The sequence below is a fragment of the Eurosta solidaginis genome, chromosome 1, assembly GCF_040869045.1.
Source record: "Eurosta solidaginis isolate ZX-2024a chromosome 1, ASM4086904v1, whole genome shotgun sequence".
Classification (NCBI taxonomy): domain Eukaryota; kingdom Metazoa; phylum Arthropoda; class Insecta; order Diptera; family Tephritidae; genus Eurosta; species Eurosta solidaginis.
The window spans coordinates 153,793,965-153,816,642 of record NC_090319.1 but is presented as its reverse complement, the minus strand read 5'-3'; positions in this window follow the sequence as shown (position 1 = coordinate 153,816,642).

The following is a 22,678-nucleotide window of genomic DNA, read 5'->3' as shown; positions in this document are numbered from 1 at the left end:
ACATTTTTATCTGCGCTTCTTATCTTCCTCAGACAAGCAACGATATGCTATACCAAGCACATGTGGACAATTTTTTAGCAGTAGCATCTAGTCATAATAATGATAGTATCTATGTCATGGGTGACTTCAACTTGGGCAATATTGTTTGGTCTTATATTGATGATAGTAATGAGCTACATGCAAAAAACGTAAATAGTATATCTGAATCCTTCTTGGTTGATAACTTATCCAGTTGCGACCTTTCTCAGATAAATGGTTTTCGAAATGGGCTTTTTCGCATTTTATACTTAATTTTTGTCAACGATAATGTACATTTTTCTTTATTTGATTGCCTTGATCCTTTATCTACTCCTGGTATTCATCGTATACCATTCGTTTTAAAGGTCGAAATCTATGAGTTTAATTCGGTTCATTATGATGAACAAGTTACTAGTTTCTGTTTCAGTCGAATGAATGCCGATATGGTTAACTTTGCAGTTGATGCCATTGATTGGAATTCAATATTTTTCAACGTTGATGTTGCCAACTGCTTTGAAATCTTTAAATATAAGTTAGGTGATATCTGCGTTAAGCATATCCCAATCCTTAAGAAACCCAGATATAAAATACCTTGGTATACAAAACGATTGTTAAAACTTATAAATTTAAGAAACAAATATTTCAAGAAGTTTAAATTATCCAAATCTGTTATATATAAAGAGAAATTTCTGTTTTATTCAAGTAAATGTAAATCCATGAACAGGGAAGCGTAATTATACTCGTAAGTTCGAAACGGCTATAAAGCAAAACTCGAAATCATTTTGGAGATATGTCAATTCCAGAAAATCGTGTTCGAGTATACCTTCTGTTGTCTATCTCAATGAGACCAAAGCGCACTCCACTATTGAAGCTGTTAATCTCTTTGCTCATTCCTTCAAGTCAAACTTCGAAGCTGGCACTGACTTTGATCAGGTGTGTTACACGAACATAAATTCCCCAATAAATTTTGGATCGCTAACCCTAACGCTCGCTGATATAGAAGGAGGAATCCGACAACTGAAGATGTCTACTAAAACCTATGTGGATGGGTTGTCTTCATACCTATTAAAAAAATGTTCTGCCCTTGCTTCCCCTTTGTTGGTTCTGTTCAATAAATCACTTGAGCGAGGAGTGTTTATTGATGCGTGGAAAGTCAGTTCTATCACTCGAGTGTTTAGAAGTGGTAATAAGAACAATATTGCGACTTATCGGCCAATTTCAAAGATATCTCAGTCTCAAAACTATTTGAGCCTATAGTTAAAAATAAAATTTATTTTGCGGTAAATCGCTTGATCTCCGCTCAACAACACGGTTTTGTTAAAGGTCGCTCAACAGTCTCAAACCTCGCCGTATTTTCGGAATACTGCATTTCTGCGTTTCAAAATCGCCTTCAAGTTGATTCAGTTTACACAGACTTTTCAAAGGCGTTCGATAAGGTGAACCACACAATTTTATTATTGAAACTGAGAGCTCTAGGATTTCATTCCACTCTTTTAAAATGGCTTGAATCCTATCTCTCCTCTCGTAAATGTGTGGTTACTGTTGATGGGGCATCATCTGATCCTTTCATTGCGACTTCTGGGGTTCCACAGGGTGGCATACTGGGTCCGCTTCTCTTCGTAATTTTTATCAATGATATAACCAGCTATTTCAATTAGGCAAATTTTCTGTTGTACGCTGATGATCTTAAGATTTTTTCGACAACTACGAGCAACGAAGACATGGTAAGGCTACAATCTGATATAGATAATGTTGCCGACTGGTGTAAACGTAATAAGTTGAATCTTAATATGAAAAAGTGCTCACATGTTTGCTACTCTAAGTCTCGCTGTCCGTTACCCACATGGTATAAAATCGATGGTCTTCGATTGTCTACTTTAAGTGAAATTACTGATCTTGGTGTTGTATTCCATTGCAAATTTCTGTTTCAAACCCATTTCAATTACATAATTGCGAAGGCATATTCAACACTTGCCTTCATTAAACGTTTTAGCTCTGATTTTGCCAATCCTTACACATTAAAATTGCTATACACCTCTCTTGTGCGGTCTAAATTAGAATACGCTATCTTTATCTGGAGGCCATTCTATAATTGTCACATTACCAGGCTTGAACGTGTGCAAAAAGTTTTTGTTCGGTCGTTGCATTTCAATGACCCAATTCCTTCTTACAGTAGTCGCTGTTTGCTTATAAGCCTAAAATCGTTAAACAGCAGACGTTCTATTCTATCTCTCACCTCTGTTTTCGACTTGATAAGTGGAGCGATTGACTGCGGGGAGTCTACGCAATCACGATACTTTCTGGCTGGACACGGTTAGAACAAATTACGCGTCTAATGCTCGAATTTCAAGAGCTTTAAAAGAGTTTAATATGCTTTCAAATCCTGTGGGTCTGGACTTTTCCTCCACAAAACATATTTTTAAATCGATATTAAATGACTTATATACGTAAACTTTTAAGTAATTTTTAGTTTTTACGATAAAACAACTGTGTGCATATTTTTTTTCTTGTAATCTGTATGAAAATGCTCACATTTTCTAGATTAATACAAGATAAATAAAAAAATAAATAAACAAATAATGGACACAGGCCCAGGCCCACAGATCGATGAGCTTTGTAACAAAATAAGCGGCTACCCCCTGATCTCTCCATTTTTTAACCTCGCGAAACCTGCCATTATCACCGACTAAATCATCGGCGACCTTATTTATAACATGGACGTCCTAAATGTCGACCATTTTGAACATCCACGTCAATGGCACTACGCTGCCAACTGTCTTACACCCCAAAATCTTGGACCGAAAATCCAGAGCCGTAATAAAATCCTTGTTGGTAGTACTTGGGGCAAACATAAAGAAACGCTCGTTGGCCAGCCGATTGCATGCTACGCGTCCCCGATATGGTCGCCAAGCCTAAAGACTGCTCACTGGAAGAAGCTACAGGCCTGCCAAAATACTGCCCTCAGAACCGCCACGGCTGTCCTCTTATGTCCCTAGAACACCAGCTACATAATGAGGCGAGAAAACTCCCCATTAGGGAGAGAAATGAAATGCTAACCAAACAGTTCCTGTTGAATACCCAGAAACCTAGGCATCATAACAGGCATCTGATAGATGAGCCAACACCGCCCAGGGGCTTAAGGAGTCATCTCCGTAAGCATTATGAGGAAATACGGCACCTGACAACATAATCGTATGAAGCCAAAAAACACAAGCAGGTCCTCAGTGAACTGCACAAACAGGCGTCGGACCTCTATGCCAGGAATTGCCAGGTGAATCTTGTACTCAAAGAACAATACCCTAAGCTTGCAGAAGAGGGAGGAACGCACACTCCCTAGGGATACGCGAGTCACTCTAGCTCATCTTCGATCTGGATATTGTAACAGGTTAAACTCTTACCTATCCAGAATCAACCCCGATATACAAAACATATGTCCCGCTTTTAATGCGTCCCCACATGACACTAACCATCTCTTTAACTGTATTGTGGAACCACCCCTCTCGTTATGATCCACCCCTGTTAAACAGCAAGTTTCCTTGGACTCCCGTTAGAGTATATTGATGACAATTTGTGATCGCTCACACCTATTGGGTGGGGCGAAGCACTGCTACAACAACAACAACAACACTTGAAGCCATTTTCTCCCCTATTCCAAAACAAATTTGAAACTAGCGTGTCATCAGCATGTCTTCGGACAAGTTCATAGCACAACCACCGCGCTAAATGCCATTAACACCCAGATAAATTGCGGTTTAAATCAAAAGCACCATCATAGAAAAGTACTCGTTGCGCTAGACCTATCAAAAGCTTTTAATAAGGCCAATCATGGCACGTTATTGCAAGACCTGGAAGGGTCTACCCTTCCCCCAAGCCTTAAAAGCTGGAACGCAAGTTATCTGGGTGGTCGGCAGGCATCGGTGCAATTTAGAAACGCAACATCAAAACCAAGAAGAATTAAACAAGGGGTGCCACAGGGTGGTGCCCCCTCCCCAATTTTGTTTAGCTTCTACATATCAAAACTACCTTCGCCACCAGAAGGAGGTACTATCGTTTCCTATGCCGATGACTGCACAATAATGGCCACAGGCCCAGGTCCACAGATCGATGAGCTTTGCAACAAAATAAACGGCTACCTCCTTGATCTCTCCAGTTTTTTCACTTCGCGAAACCTGACATTATCACCGACTAAATCTTCGGCGACCTTATTTACAACATGGACGTCCCAAATGTCGACCATTTTGAACATCCACGTCAATGGCACTACGCTACCGACTGTCTTACACCCTAAAATCTTGGGTGTGACGTTGGATCAGGATCTACATTTTGGTTAGCATGCAGCCGCAATTGTACCGAAAATCCAGAGACGTAATAAAATCCTCAAATTTCTTGTTTGTAGTACTTGGGGCAAAGATAAAGAAACGCTCGTTACCAATTACAAAGCAATTAGCCAGCCGATTGCATGCCGCGTCCCCGATATGGTCGCCAAGCCTAAAGACTGCTCTCTGGAAGAAGCTACAGGCCTGCCAAAATACTGCCCTTAGAACCGCCACGGTTATCTTATTATGTCCCTAGAACACCAGCTACATAATGAGGCGATAAAACTCCCCATTAGGGAGAGAAATGAAATGCTAACCAAACAGTTCCTGTTGAATACCCAGAAACCTGGGCATCCCAACAGACATCTGATTGATGAGCCAACACCGCCCAGGGGCTTAAGGAGTCATCTCCGTAAGCATTATGAGGAAATACGGCACCTGACAACACAATCGTATGGAGCCAAAAAACACAAGCAGGTCCTCTATGCCAGGAATTTCCAGGTGAATCTTCTACTCAAAGGACAATACCCTAAGCTTGCAGAAGAGGGAGGAACGCACACTCCCTAGGGAAACGCGAGTCACTCTAGCTTATCATCGATCTGGATATTGCAACAGGTTAAACTCTTACCTATCCAGAATCAACCCCGATATACAAAACATATGACCCGCTTTTAATGCGTCCCCATATGACACCAACCATCTCTTTAACTGTATTGTGGAACCACCCCTGTTGAAAAAGCAAGTTTCCTTGGACTCCCGTTAGAGGATATTGATGACAATTTGTGATCGGTCGCACCTATTGGATGGGGCGAAGCACTGCTACAACAACAACAACAACGGGTCGAGGCATTTTGTCAGTAATGAAGACTAAATCAAGGGTTCTGGATAACAGATTGGAGAAGCTATTTATCTGGGAAAGGTTAGCACTGAAGAAGTTGTCAATAAGGTACATCTCAGAAGTACTATTAACATTTTTGGGAACCAAAGAAATACTATTGTCAACATAGAACCACTCAACGTTAGCCAGATTGAAATCCCCTAGCACGCAAAAGTTCAGACGCTAGTTGATCCAATAGTGAATACCTCACGCTTAACTTCACAAGCGATGATTTAAAGTGACGACGAATAGGTATTAAAACTCATCCACCTCTGGAGACACCCGTTTAGGACGATTCCCGGTCCTTGCGATATCCGTGATAAAGTTTTGAGTCAAAGAATTCAACATCTAGAAATTCAGGATTGAGCCAGGTTTCAATTAAAACGAATACACCATGGTCTGTATGCGAACTCATATTAAAGATTGAGTTATATTTAGTTCGCTAACCAGAGACATCCTGGAAGTATACACTTATGTGCTTATAGCTATAACCTAGGAGCTATTTGGCGCTATCTTGCCTTTCATAAAATTGAAAGGGCCGAACATGAACTCCATACATTTTGATAACCCGCTTCTTATTCTTCTCGTTGTCAACTGATCAATCTGCAATCGCTGAAAACGATGAGAACGATGCACTTGGTTATGTCTGTGTACGACCTAATCGTGGGCTTTTTGGACTGTGCGAATCTTCTTGCGAAAATATCGTTTAATGTGCCGCAAAAAAATATTTTGCCCCGGGCGCTAGAAAACCTCACCACCCCACTGCGTAAATAGCATGAAAAATGTAAATATAGTTGTACCTAAATAATTATCTTCAAAAAAATGCTTTGTCATACTAACACCCTAATTGATATTACCAAATTAACAATTCACAGCTAAATTGACTACGGGCTTCAAATCTAAGGAAACTGTGCAAAAAATCACCTCAAGAAAATAAGGGGACCTTATCACGCCGCTATAAGAAGGAGCCTAAAAGCATTTAGGGCTACCCCCGTTAAGAACTTGCTAGTCGAAGAGGCTTCCTGGCGATCGAGTCTAGAATAAAATATCTTTGAATCCTATAATTTATAAGCTTTATTCCTACTTTCCCAACATTCCTAACCATGAAATTCTGCTCCTAAACAAAAAGAAAACTGCCATAGAAAGAAAATCTCTGTGCAAGGTAAAATAACTTGCAGAATACCCCAACCTAAGTTTCTCCCCACCAAAACTAAATTCCACTATGGTAACTTGACACCAAGGTATTTATCAACGAGCTGACCTTCCGACGTAAGGACAATACATCCCACGCGGCCTTTCAAAAAATATATACAAGTATCGTTTCTCCACTGAAAAGGGTAGGTTGGAATTTTCTGTTTAGTGACGGGTCGAAACAAAATGTGGGCGTTTCATTTGCTGTTACGGACGACAACGGTTTAACACAGGCCCACGGCTTACTACCACACAATGCAAACATATTTGACGCTGAACTACAGGGATTGCTTTCGGCACTACAACTAGCCAAAGAAACAGCCAAAAAATATGTGATAGCACAGGCAGTAAATCAATATTAACATCTACGAAAAACTCCAATTAAGGTAGGGCCTGCTTTGATAAAATTGATGTGGATCTCCAAGTCAAGCTGCTAAATCCGCTTTTAAAGACAGTCTTTATTTCCACATACCATTTAGTGTAAAATTAATAAAAAAAAAACTACTTTTCCAACGCTCTACATAAAAGTCTTAAAGTGGAACAGTCAACCTGCAAACACCCATACAAAGATATAAACCCTCTCGGTGTTCCGATCAAACTGCCATCTAACACATCCACTTTGGCCAACAAATGTTTTGTACGCCTTAGACTAGGCCATACCCTTATAACTCATTAACACCTTCTTCAATCAACATCTCAGCCCATGTGCCATTATTGCAACAACTACAAACTAACTATTCAACATATTCTAGTAGATTGCTCAGATCTGCACGCTCATCACACCCAATCGTTCCAAGGACGAAATCCACTCCAACTATCTAATAAAATCTAAATCTAATTGGAAAATTCTTAAACGGTATAAACATGTTTCACTTAAAAAACCTACACATGAACATAAGTATTGTAGAAGCCGGGTAGCCTTGGTAGCTTGTGCTTACATGTTATTTTATTATTTTGGATAACAAATAAATAATCATATATATTATTTCTAATTGCTGTTTTTACGTATGGGTCCCTTTTTCACTCTTATTTGGAATCCAAATCTATAAATAAATTTTTGGTTGTAAAGATGGAGATTCCAGCTATTAGCGAGCTTTGGGCAATTTTGGTCGTAGTGCTTTTGTTCAGCTATTTTTTATTAAAATAATTTGTTAAAAATAAACGATTGTGAGCACACAAGGAAATCTATTTGTGTTATGGCACTATTGTGAATATTTGCACTGCATTACCGGCAAGTTTCTACCATACGTTAGATGTGTTGATGTTAGAGAGCAATTACTAAAAGTCGTGTGCGCAAAATTTCGGGTAATTAGCTGCCACCAATCTTCGACAAACGGCGCATTTGTGTGGAAATTTGTGAAATCCGGGTGATATTGATTAATCGGTTTAAGTGCGTCTAGCGGTAATAAATTTAATATAAACCGTAATTTTTTAAACGATATCAATTCAATACGAGTCATGGAAAATCCAGCTAAATATTTATAATTAATTTTGGATTTTGGTGTTTTTTTTTTTCTTAAAAAAACAACAAGGAATTGTAAATTTTTTAGATTAGAAGCAAAAAAAAAAAGTGAGTACCCCTTAGTAACTCAATAGAAGTAGATTCATAATGTAGAGAATTTTATCTAGTTTCTGCTCATATAAGCCGATTGTAGCGCACGGATTTGCAAAAATGTGTAATTTTAAATTTTTAGATTTTCAGTTCCAGCTTATATAATTTCACGAAAAGAATTTTTCCAATTGTGGCAAAGCTACCCTAAAAATGAAAGACTTAAAAAAATATATAGTAACATACATACAAAGATTATCCTTTGTATATCTGATAATGCGAAAGATGAACTAAAAAGAAACATAAAATTGTTGATGTTGAAAATTGACAAGAAGTGGAATTTCGCTGGTAAACGGATTGAGCGGTTCTCTTCTAAGTATGAGCAATGGTTGAATGGCGAGGATATAGTTTTACCACTGGAGGAACCAGATGCTCCTTCGTATGCTGCTGAAGAAACTTTTACAAAAGAACAACAATTCGGTCGACCCTCAAAGGACTTCCAAGACTGTGGGCAAAAAACTAAAATAAAAAGAATATAATTTATACTTAACAATTACACTTTGGAGGAAATTTTGTTCGCTGCCGAGCACGCCCTTAGGCTTGCAAGGAAAAAGATGCTGCTAGCATTATTAAAGACCTAAGCGATGACTTAGACAGTGCTAAAGATATGAAAAATGCGCAGGTAAATGCTTCAAAACAAAGGTGTCTATCTGCTGATGAAGCGATAGGCCTCTACCTTGACGCTAAATTAACTAACAATAACTATAAATTATTGAGAAATGCAGCTCTGGGTGTGGATCACGATGTCTTTCCATCGTTCTATATAGTTTAACGAAATCTAAGAAAATATGCTTTCCACCTGATGAATGCAGTCATGTAGATGAGATTTCTGCTAGTTTGACATTGCAGTCTTTGTGAGATATAACCGCCAAGCGCGTCTTAGACACTTTGTCACCCTATGGAGCTGACAAAGTTCAGGGAGTTTAGGGCATAGCATGTACAAGAAAAAGTTTGAAAATGCTGCTGCAACTGACGAGTACTTATTTTTAATTGGTTTCGTGCCTTTAAAGCTTGTGTTAAATGATGACCACGATACTTCAATCTGGATAAATTCCAAACCCTCATCAACACGATATTGTCGTCCAATCAAATTTATTTTTCAAAAAGAAATACCAGATTTAGTGAAACGCGAAGCAGATAATATAAGGGGTCAAATTAATCAATTGAGGCCAATTTATTGTAAAAATTTCCTAGTGAAACATACTCTCCTCTCAACAATGGTTGATGGAAAAATATGTAACATACTCTCACGGACGAAGGGTAACAAAATTGTTACATTTGCAATGCCAAACCTAGTCAAATGAACATACCAGTTGCTTCTTACATTGCAAGGACTGAAAATTATGATTATGGGTTGTCTACACTCCATACGCTGATAAAAACATTCGAGTGTTTATTACATATATCATATAGATTGCCCCTAAAAGTTTGGCAAATCCGAGGAGAGTTTTGAAATATTTATTTACAGTAAATACATTAGTGAATGATAACCTTATATGGAAGTATGTTGTAGTCCTGTTTTTATTAAATAAACGACTGCTGAGCAAATCTGAGACAAAGTATAATTATCTTTACAATAAAAACGATTTAGAAGGGTAAGAGCTGGGAAAATATTTTTTTTTAATCACCCTAATGTATATGTAGACACACACACACTAAAATTTTTAGTATTACCCTGCAAAAATCGTTGGATCATGTGGTCCACTGGAGTACTTACATTTATACTCCACAGTAATGCAGCAATGGACCAACTCATGTTTCTACACGAACATATTGTAAGCCGATCATTGCTCGTTTTTAACGATTGTAATCACTACACGATGTTTATTGGACTGTGGGTACTCCATGGATTACTCTGATGTAATGCGGAGATGGAGTATATGGTCCAGTCCTAGGACATCGCAATGTTAATTGGACCATATTTTTTGTATGAATTGTGGTTAATTTTGGAGTACTCGGTTGGTCCATAGCGATTACTCCATACATGCATGCATGGAGTACTCGCGATTTTTGCAGGGTAGAAGCATGGGGTTTCTGTAGAATCCAATTTCAGTGGTTAAATTAATATAGGAGCACAACTATAATGGCTTTGACTTTTTTTTACAGTAAATACATAAGTGAATGATAACCTTATATGGAAGTATGTTGTAGTTCTGTTTTTATTAAATAAACGACTGCTGAGCAAATCTGAGACAAAGTATAATTATCTTTACAATAAAAACGATTTAAAAGGGTAAGAGCTGGGAAAATATTTTTTTTTAATCACCCTAATGTATATGTAGACACACACACACTAAAATTTTTAGTATTAGAAGCATGGGGCTTCTGTAGAATCCAATTTCAGTGGTTAAATTAATATAGGAGCACAACTATAATGGCTTTGACTTTTTTTTACAGTAAATACATAAGTGAATGATAACCTTATATGGAAGTATGTTGTAGTTCTGTTTTTATTAAATAAACGACTGCTGAGCAAATCTGAGACAAAGTATAATTATCTTTACAATAAAAACGATTTAAAAGGGTAAGAGTTGGGAAATTTTTTTTTTTTTGAATAACCCAAATGTATATGTAGACACACACACATTAAAATTTTTAGTATTAGAAGCATGGGGCTACTGTACAATCCAATTTCAGTGGTTAAGTTAGTATAGGAGCACAACTATAATGGTTTTGACTTTTTTCCACCTAACTCCATACAGTCGAAACCCTGTACGTCGTCGCGTCAAGTTCGTTTTTCTCCACAACTCAACCGCGTGTTATAAAACGACGTTATTCATGTGGTTGAGAATAAAATGGTGGATAGTGCGGGAATCGAAGTGATAAAAGGTTAAATTAAAAGCATATATCGTACTTGGAGTAAACCATTAAATCAGAAAGATTTCATAAACTAAGAATTAGTTATGGCATTATAGCTTCTAAGTAAGCCGGGCCAAGGTAGTCTTTCATTCAAATAAATGAATGGAAGCAACTTAAAACTACAAACAAACAAACAAACGATAAGAGACTTTTATAATGGTTGCGCAAGATGCGCACGGGTCCGGCTCGTAATAATAATAAACTCTTGATTACCGATTTCGATACTGCCGTTATATTGGTTAACTAGTAGTATACCAGGAGATATACTTTTTATACTCAGCTGAGCAGAGCTCACAGAGTATATTAATTTTGTTCGCATAACGGTACCTCGTAACGGCATAAACTAATCGAGATAGATATAGACTTCTGTATATCAAAATGATCTGGGCGAAAAAAGAAATTCATTTAGCTATGTCCGTCCATCGGTCTGTCCGCAAGCACGTTAACTTAAGTAAGTTTTGAGGTATCTTAATGAAATTTGGTATGTAAGTTCCTGGGCACTCATCTCAGATCGCTATTAAAAATTTATGAAATCGGACTATAACCACGCCCACTTTTTCGTAATCGAAAATTTCGAAAACCCGAAAAAGTGCGATAATTCATTTCCAAAGACAGATTGTAGGTGGGTTGACCTTATGATGCAGAGTAGAAAATTAGTACAATTTTGGACAATGGGCGTGGCACCGCCCACTTTTAAAAGAAAGTAACTTAAAAGTTTTGCGAGCTGTAATTTGGCAGTCGTTGAAGATATCATCATGAAATTTGGCAGGAACGTTACTCCTATTACTATACCTGTTCTTAATATAAATTAGCAAAATCGGATGACGAACACGCCATAAGTCGAAAAAAATTTACCAACCCTTGTAAAATTTGGTAAGGGCATAGCTTCTATAACGATATCTGTTTTCTGTGAAAATGGACGAAATTGGTTGAAGCCACACCCAGTTTTTATACACAGACGACCATCTGTCCTTCCGCTCGGCCGTTAACACGATAAATTGAGTAAAAATCGATATAGCTTTACTTAACTTAGTTCACGTACTTATATGAACTCACTTTATCTTGAAATGAAAAAAAATGCCATAATTCTATACCAAATACGAAAAAAGGATGAAACATGGTGTGGATTGGTTTTTTGACGCAAAATAAAACTTTAGAAAAAACTGTGTAAAATGGGTGGGACACATACCATATTAAGTAGAAGAAAATAAAAAGGTCTGCATGGCGAAATCAATATCCACATAATTCACTATCAACTGTTCGTGTATGTTGAATGATGTTGGGCCACACACATTGACTAATAGTAGCCGCAGATAAAAACATTCATCGTTGCTTGGATGAACGGAATAAATAAAAAAAAAAAAATATAAATACATATACATACACCTGGGTATTCTGGAACTGTTTTTCCTTGTTTCCTTCGCATAAATTTCTTTGTTGATTGATTCCAAGTATAATATTTTGGCATTTCGGAATATAACAGTGTTTGTGCGAAATGATCATTTTGGCACGTCTTAAAAAAACTGTTTAAGGTAGTAGATGATGGCTGGTGAGATCTCTGTACCGCTTTCTGGGCTGTGAAATACACTCTTTGTCCATTTTCTAAATACACGGCTAAGTGAACAACTGTGGGGTGTCTTTCATGAATTGGAAAAGAAAAAAATCGCCAAAATGCTTCATTACTGCTAACATAGGAGCCCATTTGGTATTGGGTTATTTCATCACTTGAATTCTTTGCACCAAATCCATTCACAGTCATATCACTTCCTTTGGTTACATATTTACACATGTACTTGATAGATTTTACTGAATAGCAAGATTCAAAATTGATGTGTGCTTTGAAAGTTTTGATAATATCGGTGAATATGGAACAATCCACCGATTATCTATTTCAATATCTTGTTGATTTACTTTGACAATTCTTGATCTTCCATTGTCTTCCAGAGATCGCCGACGATAGAGTGGATAACCATCATTTTCAGTACTTGTTTCCGATATTAATGGATAGCACTTTGAAAATTTACCATCTACCATACACGGTGCATCAAAATTAAGTGCATCTCGAAGGTGAATATACTCTTCAGATCGAGGTTTGGTCTGATTCAACCTGATGATTGTTAATCTCTCCATTTCAATTTTTACGTACATATCAACAACGTATCTGTGACATAATCGCCGGCATTTCAAAATGTGATTGCTTTAATTTTCTCTGATCATTAGGCGGTATGAATAAAAGTTCATTGAACTAACTCCTTGTTGATTTCAGAACCTGTAAATGTTTTTTATCATAATGATGACAGTTGAATAACAAATTAAACTATTTAGTAGGTGATATAGTAGATGACGACACATCTCATAGAACAATATTTCAATTAACTGTAATGGGATTTATCACCTTGATTGAGAAATCATAGCCATCTTCACCTTGCCAAAATATAATGGGATATTGCAGTGCATCCTAGAAACGATATATTTCCTTAATTCGTTGTAACTGATTATTTTGACGATGTAAAATAATATCACATGACTCCAAATTTTCTCCAACTACAACAGTGGCAACTTCATCGATAGTAGGTGCATTAAAACGTCCTACATGTTGGCCCACAGGAACAACACAGAACAATTTTGTGATCATCAGATGGCATCATATCCATTGCACTTTTAAATCATAAAATTAATTGATTGTGTTCGTGAAATAAGTTTTGTAATTGTCCAACTATTGACCTTTGCACTGAATTGTTATGTGCACAATATGTATTGATTTCTTGTGGAAAATTGCACATAAATAAATTTGCAAAAACTTGTAGTCGCTATCTGGCAGTGGTAACAAAGAACCGGCTCTGTGATATATTTGACCTAGTATCTATAAAAGGAAAAAATGTATTGTAAAAATATATAAACTGGATATACCATTACAAACCTTAAAGATTGGCATGAAATTTTCCGGAACTACTTTTGTTGCTCCAAATGATGTCATTTGGAAGCAGTCGTTGTATTGCTGAATATTCTTTAAAAAGTGTAGGGAATCTGTTCCTATTCCTGAAACAATGGCTTTGGGGGTGGAAGGAATGTTATCAATTTCACCTTTCCATTGGCGCAACACACCTTCACATTGGCTTCATTTCTGTATTTCAATGCCTTACAATATTGGCAACCTGAGTTCATAAGTCCAATAGCAACACAGTTTTAGGCACTGTAATCAATTGACATATCGTAACGAAAAGCAGCTCCATTCAAACTTGCACCAGTATTAGTCGTATGTCGCGCTTCACTGGTCTGTCTTCTCCGAATTCTTTGACGTTCATTGCGATTTTCAAGTTCCTGGCTATGATTAGATAGATAGTTAATTTAATTCGTTGCATTTCGGGTTCGTCTGCCTAAATGTGGCCGCTTTCTTGTAGGATGCATATTTAGTAAGACATAAACACACAACACTTTTAACTTTATAGAAATGTGTGGCTTTCAGATTTAGAAGTATTATAGATGCACAGCAAAGCGATGTTTACATATCAAGTGAAATTTTACACAATTGGGTTTTGAGCAGGTATTCACTAAAACCTTTGCAAGATAAATGTACGTGATTTATTTTTTTCAAAACACTTTTTTGATTTTAAATTAATTCGATATAAGCACAGCTTTCACAAATTATTTAAAAATTTTAGTACGAAAATTTGTGAAAAGTAACTGTATTCTAAAAGAATACATTTAGGGCTGCCATAAAAAATATTAAAAATGGATACTCAGTTATTTTGTCTTTACGATCAGCATACTCGTACAAATTAGCATAAAAAATATATTAAAGAATTAAATCTCCTTAGTGCACAAACCTTAGCGTATGCATACAAACATACCAAAAAAGAGAATTTTGTTTAAGAATTTTAAAGAAATGTTTAAAATTTGTTTACAAAAATACTATTTTTCAAGAGATGTACCTATGCATTCTAAACCATTTATTTTGCATTAGCTTCGCAACACGCATAAATATTTATCAAGCTGATACGAAATGAAAATACATACATACATCCATTCACACCTATACACCTACGCAGCGAATGCTATGTATGTATGTATCTCATCATGCCTCGAGCTGCAGTTACCCAGTGTGTTGCGGCAGTTACTCACGAACGTACGTACCAAAAACGTGTCAGTTGACACGACCTATCTTATGAGTGTGCAATGTAAACGAAAACTCACCGACGTGCAACGCCCGTACGTACGTAGCCCGGAACATAGAAATCAAAACAATTTAGATTTTTTCCGTAAGAACGTGTCAGCTGATCGCTCTCTCACTAGACAGAGTTGCCTAGTAACCTATTGTGTGCTAATTTTTGACCGTATGCAGTTTTATGCAAAAATACCTAATTAAAGTTTGAAAAATTGTGAAAATAATTCGAAATAATTATGTAAAAGTGCAGATTATAAATATGTAATCTACTTATATTTATTTAATATTAATTCCAGCCGTTTACAACATCAAAAATTAAATTGGAAAAAGTTGATGTTTCCATGAGCATGCATGCAAAATGGTCAATGGCAACAGTGATTATCTGTAAATAATACACACACAAATATGTTATGTACATGTACACAGACGCACACATTGATTCTTACGGGCTTGAGAGTTCGGTCAAACGTGCTTCGTACGACAAACGTCCTTACGTACGGCACACGTCGGTGGGTAACTGCCGCATTACTCACGAACGTACGTACCAAAAACGTGTCAGCTGACACGACTTGTCTTATGAGTGTGCAATGTAAACGAAAACTCACCGACGTTCAACGCCCGTACGTACGTAGCCCGGAACGTAGAAATCAAAACAATTTTGATTTTTTCCGTAAGAACGTGTCAGCTGATCGCTCTCTCACTAGACAGAGTTGCCTAGTAAACTTTTGTGCGCTAGTTTTTGACCGTTTGCAGCTTTATGCAAAAACACCTAATTAAAGTTTGAAAAATTGTGAAAATAATTCCAAATAATTATGTAAAAGTGCAGATTATAAATATGTAATCTATTTATATTTATTTAATATTAATTCCAGCCTTTTACAACATCAAAAATTAAATTGGAAAAAGTTGATGTTTCCATAAGCATGCATGCAAAATGGTTAATGGCAACAGTGCTTATCTGTAAATAATACACACAAATATGTTATGTACATGTACACAGACGCACACATTGATTCCTACGGGCTTGAGGGTTGCTGATTGATGTTGCCATTGACCTGTTTGAATGCATGCTTATGGAAACATCAACTTTTTCAATTTAAATTTTTGATGTTGTAAAAGGCTGGTGTAGCATTATACGTCACACACTGTATTGTATCATTATATGCCACACCTACTGTAACATACTTGCGGCTTTACGCATAACAAATTCAAATATATTTTAGTAATAATCATATTACAATTATTGAACTAACCCAGACGGCACGGAATGCCGAATATGAGACACATATCACAGTTAATAAATTATACATATAAACACACAACCCATTGTAATATACATACAAACATTCAACTAATTGTGGGAAAATACCAAAATATTCAAACTGATCTGCTGACGCTGCAAATTGTACAAAACTACATGTATGGAGTTATGCATACAAAACTACATGTATACAAAGACTGTATACAAACGTACATGTATGTATAACCCATTTCCTATGTACTTATTTTTAGTTATTAATATTAAGATATTTATGAATGTATAGGTTAAGTAAATTAGTATAAAAGACAATAATTTATTCAATAAAGAAGAGACTTAATGTCGCACAATCAAACGTGCAACGTCTTTCAATTACGAACATTTCATGCCGATCCTGCCAGCTCAGAACAAAAATCAGCACAACTGCTAAAACGTTCTGACTGGAGAAGATCCTGCCAGCTTGATCTTAACTTAGCTGAAAATTTGCTCATAAGCAAAATTCGCTAGATCTTGCCTGGACAGAGATCCTGCCATCTCACAAACAGCTCACTAACTGCCAAGAATTTGAAAAGAAAGGACTAAAGATCCTGCGAAACTAAAGTAGTCCTGAACGTAACAAGATACAAAGAAAGGAGATATTTTACGCTACAAAAAGGATTCAAAAAATGTTTTGCTAACATCATCAGGAGCTGAACAAATTAAAACCAAAATCATCAGTTATGAAAATTGGAGCAAATCAGAATCGAAGGATGACTGATCAAGTAAACGCATAAGCGAAGTGGAATAAAAAGGCAATAAGGAGAATGGATCAAATAAAAACGTAAGCAAGCTGGAATAAAAATGACGGATCAAATATAAGCAAAAGAGGTGGAATAAATGTTGGAAATCTTCAGCAACAGCAAATTAACGGCAAACTACATCCAGACCGACAAGGAAAACGAAAGTTTTTGCTTAGGATTTTTTTTTCTCTTCTCTTTAAGTAGGAAATAAAATTAGTTGCATTTTTTTTTTAAACATTGAACAAATATCTTTTAAATAGAAAATCTGTACTATTCAATTTGAAAAACAAAGGCTCAGCTATCTCCTTTAGTTATGCAAAAATAAAAACTGAGGAAGATTTTCACAAAGTCTTTAAGAAGTGCGAAGACACCATTCGGGAATTTATAAAATTAGCAGAAGAAATTAAAATAAATAAAACAACTAAACAAGGTCCAACTCCGATTACAATAGAGGAATATCGGAGACGGAACAATCTTTATAAGAAGGAAACAATTCCTATAATACCTTCCCCGACAATAATAAGAAAAAGAAAACGGGGAGGTAAACAATTTAAAAAAAAGAAGGAAATAGCTGAAACCTTTAAACTACTAAATATCACTACCAATAAGGAGGATATAATAAAATTGAAAGAAAAAATTAAAGAATTGAGAAATAAAAAATTAAAAAAAAATGAGCATAAATATTTTCTTAGTAAATTGGAACGATTAGGTCACCCTTATCAAAACCCTTCAAATTTAGAATTTCCATTTCCCGCCAAGATAGAAATGAACAAATGGGAACAAATCTTAGAAGCGCTATCAGAAGAAAAATTAAAAGCAGATAAATCATACAAGTGCATAAACAAAAGTACTACCATAAAAACAGAAACCATACCAAAACATTTAAACATAATTTTAGAAGCCTTAAATGTTATAAAAAAATTGATTAGTAAAGTAAATCACATACTTACTGCCGACCACCAAAAAGAGGCTCAACAAATTTTCTCAACAGTACGGGATAAATTAGTATCTTCATTAGCAAGATATAACATCGAAATCCCTATACCAACTACTATAGAATAAAGTTTCCAAATTGATTTTAATACCGTTCTAACTGAACCTTCAAGAAACCGTACCCCTTCACCATCATTTAGCCAAACCCCATCAGTGGAAGATCATAAACCACTGAATAACCCACTCATAAACGTCACAATGGCACAAACGGTAGTAGAGTTTATCAAAACTGCCTCATCAGTGCTGCCAGAGTTTGATGGCAAGCCTGAAAATTTACACAGTTTCTTAGATGCTCTTGATATTTTAGACCAAATCAAGGATACCCATGAAGCTTTAGCTATAACCATGATAAAGACAAAGTTAAAAGGCACGGCAAGGAACTTCATAAGTAACGAAAATACAATCGCTCAAATAAAAAATAAACTAAGAACTGCAATAAAGGGAGAATCAGTAGAAGGTTTAACAGCAAAACTTCTGAATATCCAACAACGCAACAAAACTGCAAACCAGTATACTGCTGAAATAGAAAAAATCACCAGATCATTGGAAGGAGCTTATATCTCGGATGGACTTAACCCAGACTTAGCAACGAGATATTCTACGCAAGCAGCGGTAAAAGCCATGTGTAAAAACTGCTCCAATGATAAAGTGAAAATGATAATGCAAGCAGGAACGTTCACAACAATGAACGACGCAATCTCAAAATTCACAAACAGCTGCACGGAAATCACAGGCAGCTCGAATGCAATCCTAAACATTCGTCAACAAAACCAATATCGAAGTAATTTCCGTGGAGGTTACCGAAGTAACAACTATGGGAATTACCGAGGCAGAAGATTTAGACCACAGTCGAGATACAATAATAACACAGTAACAAATAATAATGCTCAAAGAGGAGCACAAACCCAAAATGTCAATAGACAATACAACCAGACTCGTAACGTTCGAAATTGTACCCAGCAGGAAAACCACGAAACTCCACTTCAAAATCAGTAGATAGAAAAATATGTGTACTAAACTTACACTTAAATAGTTATATATCTACAAAAACATCACTAAATAACTCAATTTCAAATTTTTTAGTAGACACAGGAGCAGATATCTCCATAATTAAAAAGAATCAAGTACTTAATCATACAAAAATAAATACAGAACAAATAACAGACTTAAAGAGCATTGGTCAGGGTATAACCAGTACATTAGGCACAATTAAAGCTGATTTAAAAGGAGATGACCTTCTAATTTATCATAAATTTCACGTCGTAGAAGACGACTTTCCAATACCATGTGATGGAATAATAGGTTTGGACTTTATAAAAAAATATAATTGTATTCTAGATTATGGCAAAAATGAGGATAAACTAATCCTAAGACCATATGATTTTCCCCAAACAATCACAATGTACCTAACAAATTATCTGTCTGCCAACACAATTACGATCCCTGCTAGATCTGAAGTCATTAGACAAGTAACAGTAAACTCTGATAATAAAACCACCTTCATACCCCATCAACAATTATCTGAAGGAATTTTCATAGCAAACACAATCACAAATAAAGAACAAACTTTTGTCAGAATTATAAACACCAAACACAAAAACACAACTATTCAAAATTACAAAATACATACTGAAAATTTAGATGACTACAATTTAATTAAAACAAACACACGAAATAAACAAAGTAATGACACAGAAAAATTAAAAATATTAACTAAAAATTTCCCAAAATTTGTCAATTCAGAATTAACCTCATTATGCACAGAATTTATAGACATATTTGCACTAGAAACAGAACCAATCTCGTCTAATAATTTTTATAAGCAAAAATTACACATGAAAGATGACACACCAGTATACATAAAAAACTATAGATTGCCCGAAACTCAAAAAGGAGAAATAAGCAAACAGGTTAATAAATTGATCGAAGATGACATTACAGAACCCTCAATATCAGAGTATAACAGCCCCATTTTACTGGTACCTAAAAAATCACTACCAGGTAATACTGAAAAAAGATGGAGCTGGTAGTTGACTACAGACAAGTAAACAAAAAACTAGCAGCGGATAAATTTCCACTTCCAAGAATTGATGATATTTTAGACCAACTTGGAAGAGCAAAATATTTTTCATGCCTTGACCTTATGTCAGGTTTTCACCAAATAGAATTACACCAAGATTCTAGAGATATAACCTCGTTCACAGCAGACAATGGTACATATAGATTTAAAAGACTACCCTATGGATTAAAAGTAGCACCAAACTCATTCCAAAGAATGATGACACTGGTATTTGCAGGCCTCAAACCATCCCAAGCCTTTCTATATATGGATGATTTAGTTGTACTAGGGTGTTCAGAAAAACACATGCTGAAAAACTTAAGAGATGTTTTTGATACTTGTAGGAAATACAACTTAAAATTACATCCAGAAAAATGCCTATTTTTCAGCGAAGAGGTAACTTATCTAGGACATAAATGCACAAGCGAGGGAATACTACCCGACCCAAGCAAATTTGAGATAGTTCAAAATTACCCAACACCAAAAACAGCAGATGAAGTTAAAAGATTCGTAGCGTTCTGCAATTATTACAGAAGATTTGTACCGAATTTCGCAGAATACTCAAGAAAATTAACTAGGCTTTGCAAAAATAATGTTTCCTTCGACTGGACAGAAGAATGTCAAAAAGCTTTTGTCTATTTAAAGGAAGCATTAATCAGCCCAAAACTTTTGCAATACCCCGACTTCAATAAAGAATTCTGCATAACAACAGACGCTAGTGGGTATGCTTGCGGAGCAGTCCTTAGCCAGGAACATGATGGCAAACAGTTACCAATCGCTTACGCCTCTAGATCCTTTACAAAAGGTGAAACAAACAAAGCTACAATAGAAAAAGAGCTAGCAGCAATCCATTGGGCCATAACATTCTTCAGACCATACGTCTATGGTAGAAAATTCAAAATCAAAACCGACCATCGCCCTTTAACTTACCTTTTTTCGATGAAGAACCCTTCATCTAAATTGACACGAGTAAGACTCGATTTAGAAGAATACGATTTCGAAGTAGAGTACATTGCTGGAAAAGAAAATGACATCGCGGACGCATTGTCTCGCATTAACATAACGAATTTAAAAGAAATGTCAGTGGAAGCATGCAAAATAATGAAAGTCACAACTAGATCAACAGCTAAAAATATACCAAATAATGCAAAAATTCAAGAAAGTCACACTGAGAACCCCAAGATATATGAAGCGCTAAATAAATTTGAAGTAAAAAGACATGTCAGGCTCGTTTTCAATCCCCCGAAATTATATTTCAAAAAGGGAAAGACAATTTGTAGCACCATAAATACAAGCAACCTAATTGTAGATGATAAAATTGACTTAGGACAATTCTTTATCAGGCTCGAAAAAGAAGCCTCCAATTTAGGACTTGAAAAGATACAGTTGTCCTTAGGGGACAAATTGTTTAAGGATAATTATACTCGAGTAGGCAAATTTATTGAATTAGGAAATAGGGTTCTCAAGAAATTAACAATTGCACTAACCCCAGAGGTTGTGTATGTGACTAGTCCCAGGAAATTCTGCAGAAATATCATGACGATCCTATTAGTGGTGGCCACCCAGGAATAAATCGCATGATAAAGAAAATCAAACAAAACTATAGCTGGAAAAATATGCGAGGTGAAATAAAGAAATACGTAAATAACTGCATCCAATGCAATAAGAATAAAATAAATAAGCATATAAAAGAGCCAATGACAATAACGGAGACACCTCCGAGAGCCTTCGATATAATACAGATCGATACGGTCGGACCATTGCCAAGGTCAATAAACGGAAACGAATACGCAGTTACCATTATATGCGATCTCACAAAATACTTGGTAGCAATCCCAGTCCCCAGCAAACATGCGCTAATAGTTGCCAAAGCTATATTCGAGCATTTCATTTTGATTTATGGTCCCATGAAAACAATCTTAACAGATATGGGATCCGAATACAAAAATAAATTATTCGAAGAACTGTGCAAATTGCTAAAAGTTGAACACAAAAACTCAACACCATACCATCATCAAACTTTGGGCACTGTAGAACGTAGTCATAGAACGTTTAATGAATATGTACGTTCATATATATCCAGTGACAAAGATGATTGGGATGAATACCTAAAATATTTCGCGTACTGCTACAACACGACCCCATCGACCGTACATAACTATTGCCCTTATGAGCTTATATTTGCGAAAAACCCCCCCATGTACGACTTCTTAAATGAGAATAAAATAAGCCCAGTATATAATCACGAGGCATACGATAAGGAAATTAAATATAGACTTCAAATAGCACAACAAAGAGCTAGAAAATTGGTAAAAGAAGCCAAGGAAAAACAAATAATTAATTATGATAAAAGTAGCACCAGTAAGGAAATAAAATTAGGAGATTTAGTATTAGTAAAAGAAGAAGATAACCATAAGCTAGACCATAGATATAAAGGGCGGTATAAAGTAAAGAAAATCGACGAAAACAACAATTTTACTTTAATACCATATAGACAGGAGTCTGGTAATAAGAACAATAGGGATAAGGAACTAATAATCCATAAGAATAGACT